This window comes from Sapajus apella, unplaced genomic scaffold (assembly GCF_009761245.1).
Source record: "Sapajus apella isolate SASKATOON/1434 unplaced genomic scaffold, GSC_monkey_1.0 scaffold3, whole genome shotgun sequence".
Taxonomy (NCBI): Eukaryota; Metazoa; Chordata; class Mammalia; order Primates; family Cebidae; genus Sapajus; species Sapajus apella.
In genome coordinates this window covers 39273253-39282667 of record NW_022436943.1, presented here as the reverse complement: position 1 = coordinate 39282667, position 9415 = coordinate 39273253, and positions in this window count along the sequence as shown.

The following is a 9415-nucleotide window of genomic DNA, read 5'->3' as shown; positions in this document are numbered from 1 at the left end:
GAAAAAGTGCTTGTCTGAGTTCTGTGAGCTCTTCTGGCAAATTCTGAAACCTGAAGAGAGGATCATGGGAACTGCCGATTTATTACTGGTCAGTAAGAAGTACAGATGGCCTGGACATGTGATTGGTGTCAAGTTGAGGCAGTCTTGTGGGACTGAGCCCTTAACCTGTGCGGTCTTGTGCTAACTCTGGGTAGTGTTGAAGAAGTAAATTGTTGGACACCCAGTTGGTATCCAGAGAGTTGGAGAATGAATTATTAGTGTGAGAAAAAACCCCACATATTTGGTATTAGAATATGAATAGAAGTTAGAAACAGATCTTAGTAGCAATAACTAGCACAAATAACACCTGTATACATACACCCAAATATTAATTAATTTTATATTTTTGCATTATAGAATAGCAATTTTAAATCATCTTTGACAATACTCCATATGTCCTGTACTCCCAATTCAGAACAAAGCAAAATGGAAAGAAACATTTAAATAAGGCATCTGTTTTGTTTTAAAGACATATTAATCTCAAAATGAAGGAATAATGCAACTAAATAGCATTTAATTTCTATTTTAATCCTGCTGTCAATGAACAGGGAGATACAGCTAGAAGGCTCTTGTTTGATATTCTGTTTAGGAGAAGCTGAGACTGGAATCAAGATTCTCTTAACCTCCTCTCTCTGAAAAAAGTTGAGTCACAGGGTCATCTCATAAGATCATTTGCTTGTATCCTCACACTCTATAAATTATCTCAGCCTTTGCTGATGTCATGAAGCTTAGTTGATGACTATCTACAAAGCTGTGTAACTCTTGGGCAAAGTCAATATGGAGAAGGGTGATTTGCTGAAGAGAAAATCTGAATATTTTAAAGATAACTCAGAGAAAACCCAATTTTTTTGCTTTGATTAATGCAAATTTGTGAGAGATAGGCTGGAAAATAAAATCAGCTGAATGGAATAAGCTAGAGAAAACATACACGTATACAATTTACAATGGCTGTGCTTAAAATCCAAGCCATATCCCCATGGCAGTGGGATTAATCAAAGGGTTCCATCAAGGTCCTACCACATGGACACAAGCAGTAGATGCAGACTCAGTGAGTTCTTCTAACCATCTGCTGATGACTCTTTATTCTTGCTCATCTAAGCAGCAAACGTCAGGATGTCGGCTGTACAGCTAGGATCAGAATGGCCTGGTTTGGATTAACAATAGAGAATCCTGGCAAAGAAACCACAAGGTTCAGGAGGCGCCTGCAGCAGGCCTATGCACAAAACAGCTCATAGGAATAAAACAAACTGACATCCTTTTCTTTTTCCCACCCCTTTTTTTGCAGGAGTGCACCAGTTTGGAGGAAGAAGGCTGCATTGGAAGAAGCCTGCTACTGGGGCAAATACTGAAAGGGGGATTCCCTCTGTCATTTCTATTGAAAGTATTAGCATAATTCCTCAAGCATAGACTGTCTAAGATACCTTGAGTTATTTATTAATATTTAAAGAGGTTATTTGGCATGAAGCATGGGGTGTAATTTTTAAAGGAGTTGACAGCAGAATACATTTGTTAACTAGAAAGATGTGTCTAAACTTTGCCAAAAGAAATACTGTGTGCAACAAGCACATTTCGTGGGGAGGGTGTGTGTGTTTTTCGTGTGTGTAACTTTTTGTGTGTCTACTCTATTTCCACCAACACATTCCACCCCCAAGTCTTGGACCCATTTTTGAATGAAATACTAATGATAAAAGAAGGAAAGACTTTCAATGGCCAAGAAGACTTATCCCCTACCTGCTCCTGGGGCAATCTCTTCTAGTTTAGAATTAATAGAAGACCACCCCTAGTGTTCTCCCATCTACCTTGTTTATATTTTCTTCATTTTCTTCAATTTAATGAGGTGATGAATAAATGTGATTTTACAAGGTAAAGGGGACTGTCAGGGCTAGAGACTGGAGTTCTCTGTTCATTCATATACCAGGTAAGGTACAAACGGGCAAAATGCAAATCTGTCTGTCAGTAATCAAAAATTTGGCCTTAGGGTATAACCCAGTTAAAAGAAGGTAGTTAATTTTCCTCCCTGCTGCTTTATTCCCCAGCCTCTTCAGAAGGGGAGTTAGAGTGCTAGTTACTGATTTGCTTCTTCTTCCAGACCACTGTCCAGCACATTTCAACTTATTTCTCTTGCAAGCTTCTTAATACCAAGGTTTTCAGCACGCAGTGCCAATGTTAAAGTTTTGTGAATAGCAAGTAAATACAATTCAACATTCTATATATTTGTTTGCTTGAAAATGCTCAGGAAAGAGTCAGAGGTATAAAATTAAATATAGCTTAAACTCTCATGTCTAGGAATTCATGCATGTATGACAAAAACAGAAAAATAAAAGCAAGGAAATGATTGATGTAAAAGTCAGGAGGGTGGTTACATTTGAAGAAAGCAAGTGTCTGTGATTAGGATGGAGCACACAGAGTTTTTAAGTAGCTGATAAAGTTCGATTTCTTGACCTGGATTGTGTGTGTATAGTGGGTGTTCGCTTTATAATTATTCACTAAGTTCTTTAAAAATGTTAAGTAAAAGTCAGGATAGTTGCTGCCAGTAGTTGCGGGGGGGAGCAGAAAGGAGTGTGACGGGTACCTCTCAGATGCTGGCATTATTCTGTTTCTTGTCTAGTGTATTGGATGTATGAGTGTGCTCAGTTTGTAAAACTTCTCCTAGCTGACTACTTAGGTGCACTAGCCTGTATGTAAATTATAATTTCTGTCTAAGTGCAATATCAAAACTAGACTTATCAAAGATTTTAAAACATGGTTTAAGGTATTGCCCCAACTATGTTTTGCCTCCTATACATATCTAAATGACTAAAACTATAAAAATTTCACTCCATTTTCCTGAACTTTTCAGTGGAAAAGTCTAACTATCAATAATACAAACTTTCCTGACTTTGGGGGTGAGGGGTGGAGAGAGGAATTTAGAAGGTGAACTTAGAGAAAAACAGTTTATCTAGGGAATGCCATAAAGACTTCCCAAGGCTATGGCTTTCCATAAATAGAAAGCAACATAGAAAAAATCAAGGAAGTAGGTCAAAACAAATATATGGTAGCTTCTCAATCTTTGACCTTATATGTGTTAGGATAACCAAACAACATTCAGTGAAAGTGTTTTGATTTGTTTTTCAGTTTGCTGATAGAATTTTTCTTTCTACAAGTCTGTAAGCTCCTGTTAGGACTGAAAAACCAACAGAGATATTTTAGTAGCAGAATGAATATATGTATATATGTATGTTTTATCCATTGAGGATGCTCTACACTGAATGTCAGAGACCACTTAGGATGTAATCTAATCTTTTTAATAGCTGATAAATGGAAATGAATAGCTTCTTGGATGCAACAGAGGTGGAGCAGGTTTGAACAGCTGGCACTCTCCTTTTTGTACATGTCCATACAAAGATGAACATATCTTCTAAAATGTGGTATTGCCACAGAATCAAGCACACAGATTAGAAGAGGCCATGTTCTGATTTTTCCCCAGCATTTTGCATGATATGTTTTGAAAACGGGTTTGTCAAAAGCATAAGAATGGCTTTGAAAGCCTTACTTGAAAAAAGTGAAAGAGAGAGAATTAGCATGAATTAGAACTAAGTGAAAGGGGTAGATGCAAAGACTATCAGAATGATAACAATAAAAGATGTGGGAAGATGTTCCCTTGTGTCATGAAAATTAATGTGGGAAGCTTGCCTTTAATCATCACCTAAAACTAACAAAAAGAAAGGGCAGGAATTTCTGAGTGACAAGAAGAAGGTGCTCTTTCTCTGAACTAGGATTACCATGTAGTTCCTCAAGAAAAGCCTGGGTGAAGGTAAGGGAAATACAGTTTAGTGTAACATCCCTTAATTATTTGCAGATGTTTATGAAACTCCTAGTTGTCTCATCTGTTCAGCAGGGGGAATAATATAAATGGAAAAGCAGGAATTGTATCCCTCTGTCTGCTATCAATTAAATCATCAAAACAAAATTATCATTCAAATTACAATGTATCATTTCACTTTTAGAATGTATGTGGGGGAAAACCATCTATGAAACAGAAATCTGTAAACCATCAAAGCAACAAAGCAACATTAAAGTTCAATGAGCAGTTTGTTCATGCATGTTTTAATCTAGTTAAAAAATGGAAACCATGTTCACGTGGTCAAAATAACACTTGCGTCAAAGGAGTCTTTGAGGTTCAATCCAGTGAGACAGGCAAACGATTTTTGTGAAATGCCAAAATATTTTCAAGTGGGGAAAGGGCTCCCTAGAGATCTGAATACGGTGGCATTGGTGGAATTTTAATGTGGGAAAGTATCTAGCAATAAGGCAAGCTTGTTAGAGAGAGAAAATATCAAATGTTCAACTTCTAAATGTGTTCTCTTCAATTATTATGTAATTGAGAACTGTTTTCTATTTTCTATTAATATTTGGATTCTATTGTTTCCTATCATGCATATGCTAAGCTTATTTTGTATTAAGTTCTATGTTATTGTGTCTTGCCATGTTAAAGTAATTATCTGTCTCTACAAAAGAGATTTATTACCTTCATGAATCTGACCATACACGCATCTTAAATAAATTAATGAACTGACAAACAAAGAGTGCCCCATCATTCTAAGTAGCTGACAACGTTTAAAAAAGCAGTCACATCACAGTAGCAAATATTTTAAAGCAATGGACACTTTTGGAAGAGCAAAGGGAAATATTTTATAAATACTTATTTCGGCAAGCATCCTAACTGGATTTAAAAGTTGATCAAAGATCCATGCTACTACTGCATTTTTCTAGAACATTGTTTTGTTAGTGTGCTTTCAGTTGCTTTCTACCAAAAGACCATGTCACTCTGGTGTTTCTCAAGCAGCAGTTCTCTGGATTGGCTTAGTAACTTTATCCAAAACATACAGAGCAGTTTGATTTAGTAATTTGAGATCAGGTATGTGGATTTTATTAGAGATGAAAAAAGAGTATTTATTTATGGAAATGTGTAAAGTATTGGCAAAGAAAACAAACACTAGATAACCTTTAAACAAAAAGATTAATTCTGATACAATCTTTTTAAAAGATTGTATTTCTTTTTTTCAAATACTCTTTTGTCCTATTTTAAAATCTGAAATCTAAATGTTAACTAATACTTAGGACTGCCAAATTGTCTCTCAGTCCCCTAAAGAATGGAATAGGATTAATTCTCTTTGTTTATACAAATCGTTCATTTGAATTTTAAAAAATAATTGCTAGAAAAAAACAAAACTGAACATTTATGATTAAAAGTTATTTTATCATAACTGAAATATAGGCAGAAAATGGACTTCTCTATGAGCTAGATTACTGTTATGGGAAGTTTCCCTTACAGAGCTAGCAAAGTGCATTATTTTCTTACTAAATTTTAGATCAGTAATATGGACATGTAGAACATTTAGCAGATCATAGGATCACGATGTCTCATTTCAGTATTTCAAAATCATCCTAGAAAGCAGGAATAGCATTCACATCTAGGTTTCACGTATCAAAAGTTTTTAAAAAAATATTTAGACAAGTGTGCTCTGCTAAGTTTTATATCTGAGCAATTCCCAAACATTTGTTTCTAAAGTTTGGCCATTATTATTATTATTATTATTAATTATTATTTTCACTCTTAGGAAACAATAACAAAACAAGGTTCTTAGGAAAGATTTTGAAACTCCATTCAAAGAGGACATCCAAAGAAAATGTCATTAAAAATAGTAATTCCTCTAGCACAGAAATACTGTCAATGTTTTGTGATTTCCTGATGATATTAAGAGTGTTTGTAAGTTGCCAGATCATTTCTGAGTGTTTTAAAATATATTTCATACAACTATTTAATATGTCAGACACACATTTCAGAGACTAACTTCCTAAACAAAACACTGACATCCCCCTAGTGAAATATACACAATATTTTTCCCTAAGCCACCTTATACAATTTTAAAGTTTTTGCTCAATGGATTGCTAAGGCATTTCTGATTTGTGAGGACTAGTGGATTCAAGCTATACAATGAGATTCTTTTCTTAAAAGGCAAAGCTAAATACATAACCATTGACTTGAATAAAAAAAAAGTTTGTAAATTTAATTTTTAAATGGCATAATTTATCTAAAAATATTAATAACATTCACTGCTAGTGTGTATCTATTATATCTTTTCATGTGCTCATGACAGGATGCCTTGAAAGGGAAGTTTGTAATATTTTCTACACCTTAATATGTAAGTAAAATTTGCTTGCAATTAGATACACTATAGTAATTACTACCTGTACCACGTATATTTGTATTTTATCACTATCGTTATTCATTATCATCACCATCAACATCATAACAAAAATGTCCCAAGTTCCTGCTGTGTGCAGGGCCCTGTGTTAAGTGCTTTGTCTGCACCATTTCATTTCTCTATTTGTCTCTATCTTTCAAGAAAATTTCATAAGATCCACACTTGATTGGCACTGTCTTGACGTGAAGTTGGCTCTTGGTGGGGGAATTTCAACTAACAACATCGATCAACATACTTAATGTTGCTATTTGAACCAATGGAGAAAATACTGTAGTAGTTTTATTTTCTCATTCTTTCCAATATTGAATAGAAAAAGAAATACTAGTGGGAGGAGGGAGTTGCAGGGAGGTCCAATGAAGATGATTGCATTTGGAGAAAATTAAAGAGTGCTATCTATTGCAATAGATGAAATAGTATTTTTTTAAATATTATATTTATTCCCATTACAACTTTCTTCTTAGATGTAGAAGAATGCAGTTTATTGCGAATGTTATTTTGAATGAATATTCAACAATTGTATTACTCACAATAATTTAAACATACACCAACTGGGTATTCTGAGGCCTGTTTTAAAATTGCCATACATTTTTCTTCCCAGTAACAGCTACTTCTTTAAAAATAAAATAATCCAATGTCAGCATATTTTTCTTTAAACCATGGGCATTTCTATTTTGATTGTTGTGTAATCTTAAAGGAAAGATAGTGCCTAAAAAATTCAACCATCGGTTTATCTTACATGTCATTTGATACTCTTCCTTAGTTCTATGAATTCATTTTTCTTATATTCCTCCACAAATGAAAAAAATTAAATTGAGTTTGGGCTTTATTTTAACCTTTCAGCAAAAAATAGAACCTTTCCAGGCTCCCAATCCAACTTTTAAAAAAATGTTGATTTAATATTTTTAAGGTAATTTAAAAGCAGCTACTATGGAAAAATTTTATTACTGAGGATAGTTTTTCTGTTACTAAAATTTCCTGATATAAATCTCAGTACAAATAACTTTCTAAGAACACTGTTTTTCCTTCTTCCCTGTTTCATTTTTATCGACCATTTTGTGTCATAATAATACTCCATAAATATTCTTGGATAAAAGGTGTCAGCTAGATGCAAATATGCTTTAATTAAACTTTGCTTCCCCTAAGTGAGTTAGGTGAACATTACTAGGTTTACATGTCACAGAAGGGATCATTTCTAGACGTAAGTTTTTTGTGGTACGATTGGGTGCAGACACTCTGACCTCTCCCATCCATTTACCATTTCAACACTCCACTAAGAATGCTTTCCAATAAGTCCAGCTTTGCCAATGGCTCTTCAATAGGTAATTTTCTGTTAATGTGTTTTGAATAGAGAGCAGCGTTGTTTTCAACTTTCAAAGAGCCCAGAGAAAACACAAATACTCTGCTAAGTAGCCTTTGAGATTATAGTAATCCTGTCATGTATCAGAATGCAAACTTCACCTGAACAATCAATTTTAAAGAGACTGTCATTAGGAAATTGTTTTCCGTATAAAAGTTTAAGTGCACCAATCATGCTTATTTGAATTCTACAAAGTAGTAAGAATGGTTCAAAGAAAACATGATATCTGCAGAAGAGAAGGAAAAGGGAACGAAGCTGTATCTTTAAGATAGTGATGCTCTTTGGGGGCAGTCCTCGCCCATTTGAAAGAATGTAAAGTGTAGAGAATTAAAGGCCGTTTCACCTGTAAAATTAGAGGAATTCAATCCTTAAATTGTAAGAGCAAATTATATAACATATTTTCTTCCATTGCAAAAAAAGGAAGTGCAAATATAAAATTTATGTAAATGACCATTTCATAGAAACTGGTTTGGTTCATGTTTGTGACACAAGTCATAATTCTGCTAAGAGTGTCACTTGTTTCTTTAAAGAACTTTCAAAAGTCCATAACTGCACTACCTTAAAGGGAAAACTTGATATCTCAGTTATGTAATAAGGATCATTTGTCCATAAACCAAGTTAATTATATTTTTCTCATGGAAAAAAAAAAGACATGAAAACCAACTGAATTTGCCTACATGGAAACAACTTCGAGAATAATATAGTTACTTTTGAAATTCAGTCTGCCTGTAGAGAAGCAAGTGTAGCATATTTTTTTCCTTCTTCTAATCTTTCCACACAGATCGTCAATCACAAATTTTCCCTGGTATGTTGCCGAAGCAGGGAGCAAAATGTGCAGCTGCCAATCTACCAATAGGAGCATTTCTGTACCTGCACATTTTAATAAGTCATCCAGACAGAGTCAGAAAGAAATCCAAACTTTGTTTTTTTTACCTCATCTGTGATTGTAGCTGACATCAGCATGTTTTAGCTGAATGGATTTTGCATTTCAAATAAGATGTCTGCATATTAAAAATGAAACAACATAGTTTAACATTAATACCACTTTTACAAGAAGAGATGTTATGACATATTCTGGAGATTGCAATAAGCTGCATTTTTAATCTTTTTTTTTCCACATCTCATTACTATTGAATTAACTTTGTGGCTTTAACTAGCGTACTTTCCATGTGTCCTTATGTCTTCTCTTTTCATAACATTTGGCATTTATAATTACAAATTTGTTCGTCAACATGCCATTACTTCCAGGTGATATGATATATTTTTCTATATTTTCAGATGATAAAAAATAGGATACTTATTTAAAGTTCATGAGCAAAATGTGCTATAAAGAAATAAAATTTCTAATTAATTTATTAAAACATTCTCTGCCACTGTTTCTGAAAGTGGTCCAATGTTCCAAGCTTATTCTGTAATTTTCCACTAAAATATGATGGCATATTCATATTTTGCCTTCAAGAGGCTGATGTACTTTTGAGTGGAATGTAAAAATTTTGAATATGTTCAGTTTAACTCAGCAAACAAGTACTGAACATAAATTGTATAGAAGCACTATCCTAGGCACAGTGGATCACAAATATGACCAAGAACTTGTTTTTCATCTTAAAAAGCTTATTCTGCAGAAACAGGAAATAGACACATGGAAAGAAATTTCCAGGGACCTGTGGGGAATAAATAATGAAGATGCTGCAGATTCAAGAAGGCTTTCTGAAGGAAAAGGCACCTAAGATGGGTCTTATGGTATGAGTGCAATAAAATCTGTGAGATGTTA